Source organism: Podarcis liolepis (genome assembly GCF_965112155.1).
Source record: "Podarcis liolepis genome assembly, chromosome: 17".
Lineage (NCBI taxonomy): Eukaryota > Metazoa > Chordata > Lepidosauria > Squamata > Lacertidae > Podarcis > Podarcis liolepis.
In genome coordinates, this window is record NC_139571.1 from 12,154,676 (window position 1) to 12,171,972 (window position 17,297).

Genomic DNA, 17,297 nt, shown 5'->3' on the forward strand with positions numbered 1-17,297 from the left:
TGGCATTGTAGTGAAGCCAGGACAGCACTCAAAACTTATGATCTAGCCTTGTCCTGTATTAATTCAAATGTTCGTGCTGTACACCATTACTTCCTGGTGTCCTCTGCCTTGATGGAGGGCAATAAGATTGGTCCCTGCAAATCCTATTAGCTAAGCAGCTACAATCAAATACTGAAAGGATCGGACAGCCCCCCTGATTGCATTATATTTGGGAAACCTTTTTTCTTTTGCAGCAAAAGAAAAGTCCACCTTTAGCTGGAAGCACAAAGAACATAAAACACCCTGAGACCTGGGACTCCTATTTAGAGTTCCATATGATCTATATGGGACGTGGGTGGCGTTGTGGGTTGAACCACAGAGCCTAGGACTTGCCGATCAGAAGGTCGGCGGTTCGAATCCCCACGACGGGGTGAGCTCCCGTTGCTCGGTCCCAGCTCCTGCCAACCTAGCAGTTCGAAAGCACATCAAAGTGCAAGTTTACCTTCTGGCGGGAAGGTAAACGGCATTTCTGTGCACTGCTCTGGTTTGCCAGAAGCGGCTTAGTCCCGCTGGCCACATGACCCGGAGGCTGTACACTGGCTCCCTCGGCCAATAAAGCGAGATGAGCGCCGCAACCCCAGAGTCGGCCACGACTGGACCTAATGGTCAGGGGTCCCTTTACCTTTATGATCTATATGCCAAATGGGTTCTGCTGGAGTCTATCCTTTTTCCATTTGACCTCTTCTCTCCCTCCCCCCCCCCCACATATTGCCCTTGGGTGGAATCTACACACATATAAAAACCGTTCTGAAATTATTATTTTTAAAAGCATTTTGAAAAATACATTGAATTTTCCATAAGGCTCACCGTTGCCATCTAGTGTCACATTGTATATTGCACTTAAAACACACAACACAATTAAAATGTTTTATTTGCAGCTGAATAGCTGAGTCCTTGTTTATGAATATATCAATCTGACTTTGTATAGCACTAACCCATCCAAGAAAACAGACTTTCTTTGCTGGTACCTTCCCTACTGTTGTTTTTATTTCTTGTTTGTATTGCTATAAAATAGTTTAAATCAATAAACTGTTGTAGAAGCTATTAATAAAAAACATAAATATGATGCCTGCATCTGTGCCATTTGCTAATTTAATGGGTTTAAGCTAAATCAACTGGTTATGGAATTATTTGTCCAATTTTTGAACTGGAAACAGATTTTATTCACTAGCACTAATTTCGTTTTGTGTGTGCTGTTATTATAATTCTTCGAGCTAAACTTCATTGCACTTATTAGTTGTGCCAAAACAAATTCTGGGAAATTCAGCTTGTGTTACCTGGAGTGTTGGAAATGCCATTTAAATCAATCAAAGCTGTTTAACTTCCTTTCTGACTGGCGCATGCCTGGCAATCGTTCAGACATACCGTATTTTTTGCTCTATAAGGCTCACTTTTTCCCTCCTAAAAAGTAAGGGGAAATGTGTGTGCATCTTATGGAGCGAATGCAGGCTGCGCAGCTATCCCAGAAGCCAGAACAGCAAGAGGGATTGCTGCTTTCACTGCACAGCGATCCCTCTTGCTGTTCTGGCTTCTGGGATTCAGAATATTTTTTTTCTTGCTTTCCTCCTCCAAAAACTAGGTGCATCTTGTGGTCTGGTGCGTCTTATAGAGCGAAAAATGCGGTAGATAAACCTACAAGACCTTACACAGATTGTGCTGTATGAATGTTTGGAAGTCGGCAATTGCCAAGAAGACACTCACAGCACCAGGGCCTCCTAAGGGAAGGAGAAACCAGACACTTTATTTGCAAAGCGTGTTCTCCTTCATGGAGAGCACGTGTTGCGGTGGGGGCCGCCAGGACACTCCAAAGTTGGGGGCGGGCTAATTGTTCATTGGCCACTGATGCGATTGGGGCTTCCCTTGTTGTTGGGAAGAAGTTAATGTTGCCATTTGTTGATTGACAACCAGAAATGCTAAAACTCCTTGCACGAGGTTAGGGCTTCCTCTTTTCGACAGTGCATCGGATTGCCCGTCCCCCCTCCCTAGAATTAGGGTTGTTCACTTTGACCTTGCTATGCCTGTCATGGGGCCGTCTGCTCTTGGGGCAGGGGCCTGGTAGGAATTTTGTCCATCTGGCTGATTGGCTGGGGCCATTTGGTTTTTGCCTACTGCGTAGCAAATCGTCACAACTTGTAAGGTTGCGGTTAGGCATTGGTTTATGGTTTGGTTGGTTGAGGGGCATGGATTGGCTGTGCCTGCCCCTCTAATGCTGCTGCTGCAAGGGATTCCGTTAAAGGAGTTGGGGGCTAACTATTGCTTGTCCACTCTGTCAAGGGGGGTCGGGCCATAGCAATGAGCTCCTGGTTGCATTTGGGGTGAGGGCAGGTTCCCTGCTCTGCGTAACCCCCAAGTGTATTCCCCTATTCTGACTTTCGCATTATGCGGAATGTCAGTCTGTCCCCCATGGTGGGGGCAGATAGTCGCAACCAATGCCTAAGCAACCACTCACAAATTTGTATTTCAATAAAGTTGTGGCCAAAATTATGCCAAAAATCTTAAACAAAAATTCTGTGTGATGTGTGAGTTATTGGGGTGGCCCTGGGGATCTCGACACGCATGTACATTGCACATAAATCTGGATTTCATGACGGAAAGATCAAATGCTCAGTCTTCTGGTAGCTCCACTATTTCCTCAGACTACAGCTCCCATTCCTTGTCGTTTGTCAGTCAGTTTTATTGCACATAGCCAAAGGCTGCCGCAATGTACGCAGAATCATTCAACAATTAAAAGAAAATATTCTGGATTGATACAAACTTAAAACATTTATATTTTCAAGACATTACCTACTCTAAACAGAGCTATAAAAGTACCTTAATATGCAACTTAAGACATTAAACAATAAAATTTATAAGCTGAAATTATCACATGGCCACTATTAAAAAATAATGTTAATTAATACAATGTGCAGTTATATTCAGAGTTTGGTGTTAAAGATAGAATATAGCTTGATGTAAATAGGATCAAATAAATTCTTCTCCTTTACAGTTGGTGGCTACCTTGGCTATATAATTTGCTCTAATTTTCCTAGCGGCAGTTGCAAAGAGTGCTACACGCCAGGTCACATGCTTATCTGTGTCTGCAAGGAGATATAAAATCATGTCAGAGGGGTTCTGGCCAGGGGACCTTGTCATTATAGGTGCTAAATATATTTGTTGTTTGAAATGTGAGCACTGAACATCCCTCAGTCTTTGACATTGGCAAACGATGTCTTCCATCACTGCAAAGCTATTGTTGTAGGAAGAAATAAGGAGGGTGTGAGGGGAGGGGTGGCTATTATATTTGTATTATTTCTGTGTTTTATACACCCAATAAAATCCCCCTTTTTTCTCCTTTTGGAAACATGGCTAGCTAAAACCCTTCTTTGGTGAGCACTCTATGGAAAACATTGTGCCCCAAAACACTGCAGGTGTGATAAGCAGTTGGGTGAGGACCACAGTTGAAAGGGGGCCAAGAGAGCTGTTTTGTCTGACTCCCCAATGGGCTCCTCTGATGTGGACATATTCACAGGGTCCGTCTTCGTTTGCAGCTATTGCCACATAACAACCTATTCTTCACCAGCAGTTTTCAGGCTCCCTCTGCTGAACTTCCTCTGCCACAGCAGGCAGGATGCATTGCATCAGCACAGAGGGCTTTCTGCCACCCCCCTGCTGGCCAGGTGATGCCACGGCAGCCCCTATTTGGCCAATACATATGCTCAGCACCAGCCTCTGGTGCCATCTGCTGGTCTACTTCATCAACAGCAGGTTCTGCACTCTCAACCAGAAAAAGGGTGGCACTGTGGTCTAAACCACTGAACCTCCTGGGCTTGCCGATCAGAAGGTTAGCAGTTCAAATCCCCACAATGGTGTGAGCTCCCATAGCTGTCCCAGCTCCTGCCAGCCTAGCAGTTTGAAAGCACACCAGTGCAAGTAGATAAATAGGTACCACTGTGGCGGGAAAGTAAACGGCGTTTCCGTGCGCTGTGGTTTCCATCACGGTGTTCCGTTGTGCCAGAAGCAGTTTAGTCCTGCTGGCCGCATGACCCAGAAAACTGTCTGTGGACAAACGCCTGATCTCTCGGCCTGAAAGCAAGATGAGCGCCGCAACCCCATAGTCGCCTTTGACGGGACTTAACCATTCAGGGGTCCTTTACCTTTACCTTTCTGCACTCTCAGTCTTTCCCTCCTGCTGATCACTGTAGTCCGCAAGTGCTGCCTTTGTCTTCTGTTCAAATTAAGGAGGCATTTCTGGAGTCTATTGAGCAAGGACTGCTGTCTCCCTCTGTTTCCTCAGACTAGGAGGAAGTGGGTTCTCCTTGTTGACATTTCCATTCCACCTTAAGGGGCAGACGTGTGGAATTGTTGCATGTCACATGTCTGTTTACATTCCAGCACAGCTTGCTGGGAACTTCCGTTGTGTATAGCTTTTGCTTTTTCTGTTCTCTCTGAGACGACATGAGAGAGAGAGACGACATGTTTCTTTGTCCTGATTTATGATTAATAAATCTGTAGTTATAGTATGCTTACACAAGCCTCATGCCTATTCTGTGCGCGCAGTTTGATCTGCTGATAGTGTGCCCTGGCTCAGAAGCCCCGTCACTGATTTATGTCAGAGCAGAGGGGTGATGGTCTTCGCAGCGGGACAGCTGGAAGGAGACGGCCCAGCCGGGACTAGCCAGCTGGCCTCCCGGCCCTCTGCATGTCGACACTCCTAACCTTTTTGCATACCCTCCAAGTGTCCCAATTTTCCAGGGACAGTCCCAGAATTACGGAGGCCACCCCGGCTTCTGATTTGATCCTGGGATGCCCTGTTTGCCTCACCAGCACCAATGCTGAGCTCAGGGATGAGGATGAGTTTGCATTTGACCAGAGTGGCGGCAGCAGCGGCAACTGGAAGCAAACATCCCATTGCCTCTCCCTGGCTTCTCCACGGCAACCACTGCTAGCATCCTCCCTTGGGCAGCTCATAGTGGCTGTTGGAGAGCAGGGAAGGAGGAGGAGAGGCTGTTGCCACTGGGACGCAGCCCAGTGTGATGTGCCTCCTCTGAGATGCAGGCAGAGGAAGAAAGGAGGAACCGAATGCAAGGAGTCTTGATTGCTTTTTTAAAAAATGCTTTGTGCATCTGTGTCTAATCCTGCCTCTTTCTAAAATTTATTTTTTTATGTGTGTGTTTCTTTTTGCAAATCCACCAAAGCATAAAATAACATAACATAGGGATTTAGGGGTTTTTCTCAGGACAGTGGAGGGTATGTGTGCTGTGTACCTTTGGTGTCATCGTGGGGGCGCTCACCTTTCTTCAGATAGGAAATGCTCTGCACAGGGGCACACACACACACACAATGCAGGCATCCTGGAGGGTCAGTTGTGGGGGAGCAAGAAATGCCCTTCTTTTCATCTGAGGAATGTTGGAGGATACGCTTCTGATGTTCCCAGGAACAGGCTTGCAGTCCTTCTCCACATCCTGCTGATCTAGGCAAAAATGCACCCATTTATAATCCTGAGTGTTCTGAGTGGGTGCCTTTAGGGTGCTGTAACAATCATAAAAGTTATTGCAGTCATACCTTGAGTTGGATGTGCTTTAGGTTGAGCGCTTTCGGGTTGTGCTCCGCGGCAACCCGGAAGTAACTGAGTGCGTTACTTCTGGGTTTTGCCGCTTGTGCATGCACAGACACTCAAAATGACATCACATGGATGCGCGGAAGTGGCAAAATGTGACCCACATACTCGCAGACACACCGTCACGTCTTACGTTCTATTCAGGATGCGAATGGTGCTCCGGAACGGATCCCATTCGCATCCCGAGGTACCACTGTATTCTTTTATTATCAAGCACCAGTGTGTTTTCTTATTGGTTGCACTGATTTTTCTCTGCCTTTCTCCCCCTGTTTGTCTGTACTGCACATGTACTGATACAGGGATCCTGGGTTTGTCTCATCATGAAATGAACCGGTCAGAACTCCAAGTGCCGTAGTTAAGCTAAATTTCCAGTGCATTTTCTGATTTCAGACAATAGGTGGCAGTATAACCCACTTGATGGACGGACTCCCAGGAAATCCACCTTTCAGGTGAGCCAACCTCCCATTCCCCACCCCCTCCTCTTTTGTTATTGCAACCCAGCTAATGTAAGGTCAATTGGGTTAGCTTTTGGGTAGATGTGGGAGCTGTTCTGAGCATGCTCAGAAGCACACTCTACATGGCAGACGTTAAAGAAGGGAATGGTTGTTAGTTTGGCAGCTTGGTTCTTTAATTCATATTTCCTAACAGAGAGAGAGAAAGCAAGGAAAAAGAATCTGGGACACAACCAGGATATTCAGATCTAAGAACAATGGACATTGTATGTAGGTCATCAGGAAATCCGATGTGTGGTTGTGTGCCGGAACAGGCATCCCTGTGGTTGTATGTTTGTGTGAGTGCAAGCACGCAGGGCGTAATCCATGCTCCTACAGGCTGTGCACACTGCATTCTTGTCTGAATCACCCCCTGCAGCTTTTTACTTTTTGTAATTGCATTTTAAATTTGCCAAAGCGTTTCATAGTCTTTACCCTCACAGCAACCCTGTAAAGTAGATCACAGTACAATTTTAGCAAAGCAACAAGAACAGTACTATAGCTAAGCTTTCATATATATAAGCTTTCATATATATATATATATATATATATATATATATATATATATATATGAATATATGATTTTCAGTTATATATATTTCAATAGTTTTACAGTCATTCTAACATTTCAAAACTCGTCTTTATTCTTTTATTCATCTACTTTAAATATTTGCTCCTATGAAACTGCAGGTTACTACAATAATCCTGCCAATGTTTTTATCTGTTTACAATTTATCTGTAAATATTCAATAAACCATTTCCATTCTTTTATTTTTAAAAATTCTTATCTTGATTTCTTATTCTTCCAGTAAGTTTCGCCATTTCTGCATATCCCATAAGTTTTTGTATCCATTCTTCCTTTGCTGGGACTTCTGCTGTTGTAAACAAAATCTACCCTTTTTCCCTTATGGGGTATCCAAGAGCCCATATAGAGTCCTTATGTAGGTTCCCTATTGGTAGGAGAAAATAACAGAGGCCAACCAGAGAATATTGAGAAGCAAAGCAGCTAGTAAGCCTGATCTTTATTGATCTGTTGCAACAGGGTGCTCCCCTCACATGCAGGAAAGGAGGAGGAACCCAGAACAATGGTGCGCAAAGCCTTATATAGACATTTTAAATGTCTCAAGACCACCCCTCCATACATCATACATATATCACAGAAGGGGTGTAACCTAAGACCACCCCCCAGATACATCATACCTACATCACAGAAAAGGTGGTCTAAAACAGAAATCTGAGTGACTTGTTTATCTCCTCTGACAGGTTACCTGTTCAATGGTCACTTGATTGGATTGCCTGCTTACTTGATTGGATACCCTGGGGAGCCTGGCCAGTCTTTTGTAACGATAAATACTTAGTTCCTGGGCCATGTCACAGGCTCACACCCTATTCAAACACAGACATACCCTTAAGACAGGATTTGTGAAGGAAAAGACAATGGGGAGGCTTTTCCATTTTCCTTTGACCTTGCAGAGAAAACATTTGGTCACTTTGGGACAGTTTGGGAATCAAAAATGGTTCCAGGTCAGTCTTCCTGTGCTGATCTATGTAGGTGCTTGGTTGGTACACTTACGAACATTTAACATATATCTAAGACCTCAAAATTCCTATCACACTGCTTCTTTCCATTTTGGGGTGAGTTGCATTCTTGCCGCTGTAGCAGCATACATGAATAAGTTTCTATACATTTTAGGTAGTTCTGACCCTATAATTCCACAAAGAACAGCTTACTCTTAATGTTAATTACAGTGGTACCTCAGGTTAAGTACTTAATTCGTTCTGGAGGTCTGTTCTTAACCTGAAACTGTTCTTAACCTGAAGCACCACTTTAGCTAATGGGGCCTCCTGTTGCCGCCGGGCTGCCAGAGCACGACTTCTGTTCTCATCCTGAAGCAAAGTTCTTAACCTGAAGCACTATTTCTGGGTTAGCGGAGTCTGTAACCTGAAGCGTATGTAACCTGAGGTACCACTGTAGGCTCAAGCATACTGGTCAAATGAGGCTGGTTATCCCACATTCTGAACCAAAGTAAGATGTTTTTCCATTTAGTGAGGTGCAAACTATTTGCAAAACAGCAGTGCTTAAATGTCTGCAGTATCTTTGCAAGGGTGGATGATGGGGAGAAAACCATGCCCCTGTGAGCTCTCATTGGCCACATTCCTATGACTTCTTGGGAGCCTCATCGGGTCTAGTGGGCACCAGCTGCCACCGGTACTCTTCCTGCTGTACCTTCTGCTCACAATTCTGACTTTGCTTTGGAGGTCATCTGACGCAGTTGTTTACACCAGGACTCAGCCTCGGGCAGGTGATCACAAGACCTGGAAATGCTAAGAATTAGCTGGGCCAGCTCATGTTCAGGACAGGAGGAGAGAAGGGGGTGGCGGCAGCGACGGCAGCAGCAGCAGAAAGTTACGAAACAGGAACATCCAGCAGGAGAAGAGGACACTTTCCTGAGTCATGCTGCTGTTGTCTATTCCTCCTCCTCCTCCCCCCTTCCTCTTGCAGAGTTGCTAGGATTTCTCTTCACACAGCACAGCAGCATTCATTCCACAAGCTCCTGAGTCGCAGCAGGACTGTGCACAACGCCATGTGCCCTGAAAAACGGGACACTGGCTTGCACTGATTCACCCCCACCAGCCACATCCCTGTGACTGTAGCGAATTCCCAGCTGAGTAGGGAAGAGACAGTTCTGTGCTGCATGTGATAGTTAGATCAGCGCTGCAAATTATAAGCAAAGCTGGAGGTGTTTATATGCAGTGCTGTGGCATGGAAATAACAAAGATCTTTTTTTTATTATTTTATTTATTTAATCTTTTTTCTTTTCTTTTTTGTGGAAATAGCAAGGCTAACTGGAAGAATCCGACAGCAGGGCGATGAGAAATTCCAAAAAGAATGGTCCAAATATATGGTATACTTAGAGAAAACTGAACATCAATAAAGACACCCACAGGACTGAAATTAAACTCATAACCTTTATTGAAAACATTTGGTTAGACCACAAGATGTGGTGCTGTAATATAGTAAGGAAGGTATGTCTACAGTATAATACAAAAATTTATTAAGGAATTATAGACATATATAGAATGTATACATAGTAATCATGCTTAAGTAAGAGCAATGTAGAGAAGCCAGAAGAGGAGTGGAGGGAAGTTTATTCGGATAAGATATGGATTGAAAGGAGAATACTATTGTTAAGCTGTATTGTGTTTAAGATATTTGGAAAAAATTAATAAAAATTATTGGGGTGGGGGGAGGAAATAACAAAGATCAAAGACAATTTCAGCTGGTGAGTGTTAGGTGATGGTGTCCAACTGAAAACCACATGTGCTTCTGAAACCTGGTGGTTCCCAAACTCTCTCCCCCTCCCACCCACATGGATCACTTGAAAATTGCTAATGGTATTGGTGGATCACTTAATGATTTTTCCTCCCTGCTGTAGCAATTGCGTTGCCCTGTGATAGATAGTTTTTTCTTTGTAGCTGTATTTTTAATGCCTGTTTTATTTCTTATACCGTATTTGATTGTATTATCATTTGCATTCCGTAGAATTCAAATGGCAATAAAAGAAAACACAATATAGGGAATAGCAGCAAAAATACAATTAAAAAAATCAATGTTAATTTTTAATGCATATGTACTGTGGACCAAGGGACGCTGGTGGCGCTGTGAGTTAAACCACAGAGCCTAGGACTTGCCGATCAGAAGGTCGGCGGTTTGAATCCCCGCGACAGGGTGAGCTCCCGTTGCTCGGTCCTAGCTCCTGCCAACCTAGCAGTTCGAAAGCCGTCAAAGTGCAAGTAGATAAATAGGTACCGCCCTGGCGGGAAGGTAAACGGTGTTTCTGTGCGCTGCTCTGGTTCGCCAGAAGCGGCTTAGTCATGCTGGCCACATGACCCGGAAGCTGTATGCTGGCTCCCTCAGCCAATAAAGCGAGATGAGCACCGCAACCCCAGAGTTGGCCACGACTGGACCTAATGGTCAGGGGTCCCTTTACCTTTTACTATGGACCAACTGAATCAAGCTGGTCCATGGACCAAAATCTGGGAACCCATGCTCTAAGGCAAGGAAACTCTGGTTAAGAATCCTTGCATCGTTTATGTGTTTGTTCCATTTCTATCCCACCTTTCCTCCAAGGCTGATGTTTATGGTTCTCCTCCTCCCTAACAACGCTGAGAGGTAGGTTAGGCTGAGATACTGTGACTGGCCCAAGGTCACCCATTGAGCTTGATGGCTGAGGGAGCCCTGGCCTCCTGTGTCAGTCAAACAAGGCCCCTGCCATGGACTTGGTTGGGTGCAGAGGTGTGGAGGGAGGCACCAGCTGGGGAACCCCCAAGGGAAGAAGGCTCAGAGCCTGGGGATTGGGGGATGGGACTACAATGAGTGGTCAGGGGAAGAAGAGGGAGCAGACTGAGAGGAAGTGTCTGAAACTGAAGAGGTAACAGGGCTTAGTGAGCAGAGAGAGTCTGCGACAGAGAGAAGTCCGGAACCAGAGGCAGAAGCGGAAACTGGAGAGGAGGGTGTTCAAAAGGCAGGGATGAGTCAGGCTGGTGAAGAAGGCAGTGTGCCGCCTCCTCCTCCTGCAGCGACCAGCTCCCTTCCCTACTGTTCTCCCAGAACCAGAAGAGGTATGAAGAGAGAGGAGCAAAGACAGGCATGACGACTGTCTCAGATTGCTTGGGAAGGATCTGGGAGAGGAGGAGAATTCGGTAACTGTGGAAAGGCCTTTAGTCTCATGGGGCAAGATTGACCAGGGCAAGTTCCTGTGCTCACTGGGCCTGGCCTCCTTGAGCCGCCCTTGTTTCCTTGAGTAAGGGGTTAACAAGGTATCATTGGAACCTGGAAGCCACCATAGGTGCTTCTGTGGCAGAGAGGGTAGTGGTGAGGAGGGCACACCAATGGAGGCGCCCCATGGATTCCTCTGCCTAAGGTGGCTGTCTCAGTTTGCCTCATGGACGGGCTATCCTGAGCAGCAAGGATGGCTGCTTCTGACTGCCATGCCCACTTAGAATAACAGAACCACAGAATCATAGAATTGTAGAGTTGGAAGGGAACCCGAGGGTCATCTAGTCCAACCCCCTGCAATGTAGGAATCTCAACTAAAGCATCCATGACAGGTGGCCATCTCACCATAGGATTGCCCCATAGGCATGAGAAGCATTTGGAAAACCTGCTAGGCTTGCATGGCCTACCTTTTGCCCAATCCGAGCAAATGATCAACAGAGACTGTAGTTAGATTTCTCTTTCTGGCTACAAAAACACGGAAGGACACACCCCCAGTTTAAACTTATCCTGTCTAGCTGCTGTTCTCATAGGTCACAATTTTTTTTCATTTGGGTATGTACATGCTTGCTTATATACAAATGGCCGCCACTAGGAGCAGCCACCTGCACGGCTTGCCCACCTGCCCTCTCCCTCTTGGAAAGAACAGCCAGCAGGTCGGCAGTTTGAATCACCGCAACGGAGGGAATTCCCATTGCTCTGTCCCAGCTCCTGCCAACCTAGCTGTGCTGGTCCCGGGGGTAAGGTACCTTGGGTGTAGCAGAGTCCACACGAAGAGGGGCAAGGTCCGAGGCAGAGAGCCGGGCGGGGAACAGGAACGCTGGAACAGGAGGCTGTGCAGGGAACAGGAACACCGGATGGTCGGGAACAGGAGGCCGAGCAGGGAACAGGAGTACCGGATAGTCAGGAACAGGAAGCCGAGCAGGGAACAGGAGTACCGGATAGTCAGGAACAGGAGCCGAGCAGGGATCAGGAACACAGGAAGGTCTGAAGCCAACAACGACGTTGTTCCCGCAACCTGGGGCCGGGCTGACTGGGCTTTTATCCTCTTCTAAGGCCAGGGGCGGTCCCGGCCCCCAGGAGCCCCGCCTCCTCTGGCCTTAAGGCGAGCACTCCTCCTGGGGGCAACCAGTTCCCTTCGCCTCTCTGCTCTAAGCCTCTGCAGATCAGGAGAGGCCGAAGGGTTACTGGGCCCTGGAGGAGGCTCACCTGTGGCCACTGAGTCGTCAAGCCTCTCTGGGGCCAGAAGGGCTTCACCTGGGGCCAGCTCCTGATGCACTGCCACAGGTGCAGGCTCTTCAGCATCTAGGCCTTGCCCCAGTTCAGCCGGCCCTGGAGGCGGGGACTCCTGTGCAGGCTGGGATTCCTCTGTTTCATCCTCCGAATCGGAATCCCAGGCCATCACACTAGCTGTTTGAAAGCATCCCTGTGCAGGCAGATAAATAGGTACCACTGTGATGGGAAGGTAAACAGCATTTCCATGCACTCTGGCACTTGTCAAATACATGCCTATCCAAATTAACTTAACTTATTCTTTTATTTATCACACACACACACACACACACACACACACACTTATGTAACTGCAGGTTATTGCAATAATCCTGCTACTGTCTTTATCTGTTTACAATTATCTGTAAATACTCAATAAACCATTTCCATTCTTTTATAAAAAGTTTGTTATCTTGATTTCTTATTCATCCGATAAGTTTCACCATTTCCGCATATTCCATAAGTCTTTGTATCCATTCTTCCTTTGCTGGGACTTCTGCTTCTATCCATTTTGGGGCAAGTAGCATTCTTGCCGCTGTAGTCACATACATGAATAAATTTCTATACAATTTAGGTAGTTCTATCCCTATAATTAAGGGACACGGAGGGGGGCACTGTGGGTTAAACCACAGAGCCTTGGACTTGCCGATCAGAAGGTCGGCGGTTCAAATTACCGCCACGGGGTGACCTCCCGTTGCTCAGTCCCTGCTCCTGCCAACCTAGCAGTTCGAAAGTGCATCAAAGTGCAAGTAGATAAATAGGTACCACTCCGGCGAGAAGGTAAACGGCGTATCCGTGTGCTGCTCTGGTTCGCCAGAAGTGGCTTAGTCATGCTGGCCACATGAGCTGGAAGCTGTACACCGGCTCCCTCGGCCAATAAAGCAAGATGAGCGCCCAACCCCAGAGTCGTCCACGACTGGACCTGGTGGTCAGGGGTCCCTTTACCTTTATCCCTATAATTCAAGAGAAAGGCTTCTGTGTTGTTGTTTTTCACAAACATTATTTTAAACACCCTTTTCATTTCATTGTATATCATTTCTCAGTAAGCCTTAACCTTACTACAAGACCACCAATCCTACTGAATTCAATGGGGCTAACTTTCAGGTAAGTAAGTGGGTTTATTTTATCTCTACATTTATATTCCACTTTTTTTCCAAAGATGTCAAAGTTGCACACATGGTTCTCCCCGATCCTGATTTTATCCCTACCCCAACCTTGTGAAAGGTAGGTTAGGTTAGCCGAAGGTGAACTTCACACCTGAGTGGGAATTTGAACCTGGGTCTTCTGGGTCCTCCCCTTCATGGATCACACCTGAGTGGGAATTTGAACCTGGGTCTTCTGGGTCCTCCCCTTCATGGATCACTGCCTTGCCGTGGCGAAGGGGCTTGAAGAACTCAGAGAAGCTATGAACTACGCCGAGCAGGGCACCCAAGATGAACAGGTCATAGTGGAGAGTTTTGACCAAACGTGATCCACCTGGAGTAGGAACCGGCAAGCCACTCCAGTATCCCTGCCAAGAAAACTCCATGGACAAAGACAACAGGCATATAAAAGTTATGACGCTGGAAGATGAGCCCCTCAGGTCGGAAGGTGTCCAACATGCTACTGGGGAAGAGCGGAGGACAAGTACAAGTAGATCCAGAGCTGATGAAGCGGCTGGGCCAAAGCCGAAAGGACGCTCAGTTGTGGATATGCATGGAAGCGAAAGGAAAGTCCAATGCTGTAAAGAAAAATATTGCATAGGAACCTGGAATGTAAGAACCATGAACCTGGGTAAGTTGGATGTGGTCAAAAATGAGATGGCAAGAATAAATATTGACATCCTGGGCATCAGTGAGTTAAAATGGACGGGAATGGGCGAATTCAGTTTGGATGACTATCATATCTACTACTGTGGGCAAGAAACCCGTAAGAGAAATGGAGTGGCCCTCATAGTCAACAAAAGAGTGGCGAAAGCTGTACTGGGATGCAGTCTCAAAAATGATAGAATGATCTCGATACGAATCCAAGGCAGACCTTTTAACATCACAGTAATCCAAGTTTATGCACCAACTACTGGTGCTGAAGAAACTGAAATTGACCAATTCTATGAAGACTTACAAGACCTTATAGAAGTGACACCAAAGAAGGATGTTCTGCTCATTATAGGGGATTGGAATGCCAAAGTAGGGAATCAAGAGATAAAATGAACAACTGGCAAGTTTGGCCTTGGAGATCAAAACGAAGCAGGGCAAAGGCTAATAGAGTTCTGTCAAGAGAACAAGCTGGTCATCACAAACACGCTTTTCCAACAACACAAGAGACGACTCTACACATGGACATCCCCAGATGGGCAACATCGAAATCAGATTGATTATATTCTCTGCAGCCAAAGATGGAGAAGCTCTATACAGTCAGCAAAAACAAGACCTGGAGCTGACTGTGGCTCAGATCATCAGCTCCTTATAGCAAAATTCAAGCTTAAACTGAAGAAAGTAGGAAAAACCACTGGACAGGTAAGATACAATCTAAACCAAATCCCTTATGAATACACAGTGGAAGTGAGGAACAGGTTTAAGGATTTAGATTTGCTGGACAGAGTGCCTGAAGAACTATGGGTGGAGGCTCGCAACACTATACAGGAGGCAGCAACTAAAACCATCCCAATGAAAAAGAAATGCAAGAAAGCAAAGTGGCTGTCCAACGAGGCCTTACAAATAGCGGGGGAGAGAAGGCAAGCAAAATGCGAGGGAGATAGTGAAAGATACAGGAAATTGAATGCAGATTTCCAAAGAATAGCAAGGAGAGACAAGAAGGCCTTCTTAAACGAGCAATGCAAAGAAATAGAGGAAAGCAACAGAATGGGAAGAACCAGAGATCTGTTCAAGAAAATCGGAAATATGAAAGGAACATTTCGTACAAAGATTACCATAATAAAGGACAAAAGTGGTAAAGATCTAACTGAAGCAGAAGACATCAAGAAGAGGTGGCAAGAATACACAGAGGAATTATACCAGAAAGATATGGATGTCTCGTACACCTCAGGTAGTGTGGTTGCTGACCTTGAGCCAGACATCCTGGAGAGTGAAGTCAAATGGGCCTTAGAAAGCACTGCAAATAACAAGGCCAGTGGAAGTGATGGTATTCCAGCTGAACTGTTTAAAATTTTAAAAGATGATGCTGTTAAGGTGCTACACTCAATATGCCAGCAAGTTTGGAAAACTCAGCAGTGGCCAGAGGATTGGAGAAGATCAGTCTACATCCCAATCCCAAAGAAAGGCAGTGCCAAAGAATGCTCCAACTACCGCACAATTTCACTCATTTCACATGCTAGCAAGGTTATGCTTAAAATTCTACAAGGAAGGCTCAAGCAGTATGTGGACCGAGAACTCCCAGAAGTGCAAGCTGGATTTAGAAGAGGCAGAGGAACCAGAGACCAAATTGCAAACATGCGCTGGATTATGGAGAAAGCTAGAGAGTTCCAGAAAGACATCTACTTCTGCTTCATTGACTATGCAAAAGCCTTTGACTGTGTTGACCACAGCAAACTATGGCAAGTTCTTAAAGAAATGGGAGTGCCTGATCACCTCATCTGTCTCCTGCGAAATCTCTATGTGGGACAAGAAGCTACAGTTAGAACTGGATATGGAACAACTGATTGGTTCCAAATTGGGAAAGGAGTACGGCAAGGCTGTATATTGTCTCCCTGCTTATTTAACTTATATGCAGAATTCATCATGCGAAAGGCTGGGCTGGATGAATCCCAAGCCGGAATTAAGATTGCCGGAAGAAATATCAACAACCTCAGATATGCAGATGACACAACCTTGATGGCAGAAAGTGAAGAGGAATTAAAGAACCTTTTAATGAGGGTGAAAGAGGAGAGCGCAAAATATGGTCTGAAGCTCAACATCAAAAAAACGAAGATCATGTCCACTGGGCCCATCACCTCCTGGAAAATAGATGGGGAAGAAATGGAAGCAGTGAGAGATTTTACTTTCTTGGGCTCCATGATCAGTGCAGATGGTGACAGCAGTCACGAAATTAAAAGACGCCTGCTCCTTGGGAGAAAGGCGATGGCAAACCTAGACAACATCTTAAAAAGCAGAGACATCACCTTGCCAACAAAGGTCCGTATAGTAAAAGCCATGGTTTTCCCAGTAGTGATGTATGGAAGTGAGAGCTGGACCATAAAGAAGGCTGATCGCCGAAGAATTGATGCTTTTGAATTATGGTGCTGGAGGAGACTCTTGAGAGTCCCATGGACTGCAAGAAGATCAAACCTCTCCATTCTGAAGGAAATCAGCCCTGAGCGCTCACTGGAAGGACAGATCGTGAAGCTGAGGCTCCAATACTTTGGCCACCTCATGAGAAGAGAAGACTCCCTGGAAAAGACCCTGATGTTGGGAAAGATGGAGGGCACAAGGAGAAGGGGACGACAGAGAATGAGATGGTTGGATGGTGTTCTTGAAGCTACTAGCATGAGTTTGATCAAACTGCGGGAGGCAGTGGAGGACAGAAGTGCCTGGCGTGCTCTGGTCCATGGGGTCACGAAGAGTCGGACACGACTAAACGACTAAACAACAACAACTTCTGGGTCCTGGTTTGACATTAACCACTGGGTCATGGAAAATAAAATCCCACTGAGGCTAATTGGGCTTACTTCCCCAAAAGTGTGCAAAATATAATTTCTGGCTCTGAATTTTGGTGGCTGTCATGCAAAGAAGGAAAGGTGGTCGTCACCACCAAAGGTGGTATCATGCAATTGGAGGGAGATGATGGCTGGGCATAGTCTACAGGGTGTCTAAGCCACCACTGCTATTGCCAGTGAAACTTCTGAGTCAGGAAATAGAAATGAATAATGCTTGCTATATTATAAACATGTCAATTTTTTTTCCAAAAACAAGGTTGATATCTAGTTATATCCACATGCACAGATTTATATCTATACTATAGCATGCAAAACACCTGTGAGTCTGTATATTTATCACCATCAATTTACTGTTTTACATCCTATGGTATAACTTCCCCACCAGCTAAGACGGGACTTCGCAGCTCCCTTAATGGGGGCAGTGGGAGCGCTCCACCGACCACCCCGAGGGTTGCTGACCAAAGAAATGGGACGCTTTTGCCACCCTTCTCC